Below are 3,532 nucleotides of genomic sequence, written 5' to 3'. Positions count from 1 at the left end.
TATTTTAAGGAGGATGGGCAATTAGCAGTTTGACACCATGAAAAAAGAGATAACCAACTGACTGATGGGTCGCCATCAAGTTTAATTTGAATATGTTTTAAAAGTATCTTCTTTAGGAGTGAGTTTAAATGCACATCACTCTTTCTCCTTTCAGAAAATGAATATACATGTTGTTTAAAAGGCATATCTGAACAACAAAGAGTGAAGTTTGGCATGTGTAACAAGAAATGAGCACATCTTCTAAATGGGCCCGATGGTTCGTACAAGTTCTGTTCTCTCGCACAGTAATATAACTGGATCGCTCTTTAAATTAAGTGAATTTGTACGCCCGCTTTCCCTTAATGGAATCAGTTTTGATATACTCTTTGTTCGTGCTGTTACAGGCTTCAGTCTAAGGATTCTTTGTATGAACTTTTTAAAGTTACATTACAAAGAGGTTTTAAGAATTCCCAACGGGCTTTTATTTAACCAAAGCTTTTGATCTCAAACCTGCTGGGGCCCAGTGAAATCCTTACCAATTCTCCAGTAACTCCTCACTATTGGAATTTGAAAAGACCCACCTGAAGGATTGAACTCCCGGGATGGTTTCAGCCGTCCTTCGGATCACGCTATTCAAGCGGACTGCGAGGGGTCCAGTGCACCCTTTGTGATCTAAGCAGCCTAAGGTGTCCTTTGCATAAGTTGTACTCCCGAGGAAATAAAAACCAGGAGGACACAGACCTATATACCTTATTTCCTGCTATCTTCAGTTAAAGGAGGATTGCAGGGGGTCTGCTTAACATCCTTTGCTACCTAAATACCTTTTGGACATGGGAACTCAATAAAAGGCCTTTCATTGCATCCATTACCCTACTGTGGTGCATAACAAATTAGATTTAAAAGGCTACTTTCTTCCCTTATAGCAATTTCCATCATTTTTTTAAAAATTTCAATTTAGTGTCTAGTGACAGACTATTTTATAATATACTTTAAAACTCTATAATACCAATTATACTGAATATTATTTCCAAAATATTAAACTTATATCATTATAGACAAATTGTAGTTTAAAAGATAAAGTAGAAAATTGATTATGCTTAAGACATGTTAAACATAAAGCAAATATTGTTTTTAGATGACTTTTAAAAAATATAATTATGCATTGATTTTGGATTTGGCCCCGAACTCGCATTTTTAGAAAAATTTTGCATTTGAAGTTGAAAGATATCAGTACCTCACACAGTAACCTATTTTGAGAAAGGATGAAATAAAATTCTCAATTATAATATTGAAAGTTTTTATTTATTTTAAAATTTTATTGTGCAGAGATTTTAGGACATGTTAACAATAGCGAGCATGGAAAGCAAACAAAACTTCTAAAAAAAAATTTTGCTGCTATGTGTGAGAATACAGATTGGCCTATAGGCCACTTCTATACAAATCCTTACCTTTACCTTTCCACTAATATGCTGTAAAACCTTGTCATTACTGAACAAATGTTTTCGGATTCTATCTTGATAAATCGAGATCGACTTGCTCCTGTTACTCTCATTGCCTCAGATGTTACTGTACCTGACAAAGCCTTGAGGTAACTTTATGCCAAAGAACTGGGGAGAAATACATTGTTTCCAGAAGCTGTAAACTATTTGCCATTCAGTGCTCACGCTTGAGGGCTAACTCTGCCGCGTTACACATGCGGCACCTGCTCCCAGAGACCAGACGCAAGGGTGTCAGGACGGCTCCCCCTCCTTGAACCCTCCTTCTGTGTTAACTACAGAAGAGTAGCTTGGAACACTCTCAGTTCTGAATATGTGGTAGAATTGTCAGCCATGTGTTTAATTTGGGTTTCAGAAGTAATGTTACCATATGCATAGAACGCGACATGATTGTTTCATTTCTTGACTTATTAATTTTTATAAACATTTGTTACACATCTGACTGGTAGATATCTGAGTAGCTGACTGATGGGACATTATTTTCTTCGGTTTAATACTAATTATATAAAGTCGAGATGCTATGAATTCTTTTCCTGGAGACGGAGGGCTCAAAGATTTGCAGAGCTGTGAGAATGGTGGGAATAACAACAACAACAAAGTTTTCTGATTTTTATGCATAATATAACACAGGCATTACTTATATGTTGTGCTACAATAATCCCTTGATTCTTGGTAAAAAAAATAAAATATGTATCTCGTATACATAGACAAAAAGTTCAATACAGTATTTCTTGCAATCTCAAGCTTACTTTCATTCACTCCTACCGCGTAAGTACCTACAATTTGGGGGATAGTTACTCTGCAATGTCTGTTAGTTTTAAAAAATGTGTATCAGACAGTCTTCGCGGAGGGTCGCTGTGGTTTCCTGCTTCAACAGTGCTTGGACGGAACCGGCGCTCAACCCATCCCCCCAGCCACCTGATCCAGCCTTGGGCCACCCCCTCACAGCGCCTCGGACATCCCCAAGGTCCCCGCTCCAGCGCCCGCAGCCGCCCCTCCTTAGCCGCCCACCGTGATGTCCACTGTGTCCGCCCCCAGGTGCCAGGACTACCATCGGGACTCAGGCCGCCATCCACCGCCAGGTCAACCTGGAGCTCTACGCTTCCTACTCCACCTGTCCCTGTCTTACTACTTTGACTGCGATGACGTGGCTTTGAAGAACTTTGCCAAATATTTTCTTCACCAATCTCATGAAGAGAGGGAACATGCTGAGAAACTGATGACGCTGCAGAACCAACCAGGTGGCCGAATCTTCCTCCAGGACATCGAGAAACCAGACCTGACGACTGGGAGAAGGGGCTGAATGCCATGGAGTGTGCATTGCACTTGGAAAAAAGTGTGAATCAGTCACTGCTGGACTTGCACAAACTGGCCACCGACAAAAATGACCCTCACTTGTGTGACTTCCTTGAAACTCACTACCTGAATGAGCAAGTGAAATCCATCAAAGAACTGGGTGAACATGTAACCAACTTGCGCAGATTGGGGGCCCCTGAAACTGGCCCGGCAGAGTATCTCTTTGACAAGCGCACCCTGGGAGACAGTGACAGAGCTAAGCCTTAGGCTGGCTTACCATACCTAGGGGGGTGACTTCCCTGGTCACCAAAGCAGTACGTGCATGTTGGGGTTACCTTTACCTTTTCTATAACTTGTACCAAATCATCCACTTACATCTTTTCATTTGTACCATTCCTTCAAATAAAGTAATTTGGTACCTAGCTGTTGTCTGTGGATTCTTGGGATCAGGTAGATATGTATATATCTAGGCCATCTTTGCCAAATCTGTAAGTGCCACAGTTCACGCTATAATCAAAATGAAACATCTAAGAGTACTTGTATTTATGAAAATACTTAGTTTATTAATGCTTAGTTATATGAAACCCCTAAGTTTGGGAAAGATACCAAGGCTTGGGTGTGTAGAATTCAGACCCGACTTCAGGACTCTTGGTTTTGAACTCCCATGTTTTCAGTGGTTCAATCTAGCTTTTGTTATTTTTAAGTACAAAAGGCATTTAAAGACTTCAGTAGTCCTGAAACATGATTATTGTTATCCATTG

At 40.2% G+C, this 3,532-nt stretch overlaps 1 pseudogene; it reads left to right on the top strand.

Moving 5' to 3' along the window:
* The first annotated feature begins 2,490 nt into the window (after nucleotides 1–2,490).
* LOC118625600 lies at nucleotides 2,491–3,038 on the top strand (annotated as a pseudogene).
* Nucleotides 3,039–3,532: the final 494 nt, after the last annotated feature.

This window comes from Molossus molossus, unplaced genomic scaffold (assembly GCF_014108415.1).
Source record: "Molossus molossus isolate mMolMol1 unplaced genomic scaffold, mMolMol1.p scaffold_m16_p_11, whole genome shotgun sequence".
Classification (NCBI taxonomy): domain Eukaryota; kingdom Metazoa; phylum Chordata; class Mammalia; order Chiroptera; family Molossidae; genus Molossus; species Molossus molossus.
This window is presented reverse-complemented; position numbering and strand designations above follow the sequence as displayed.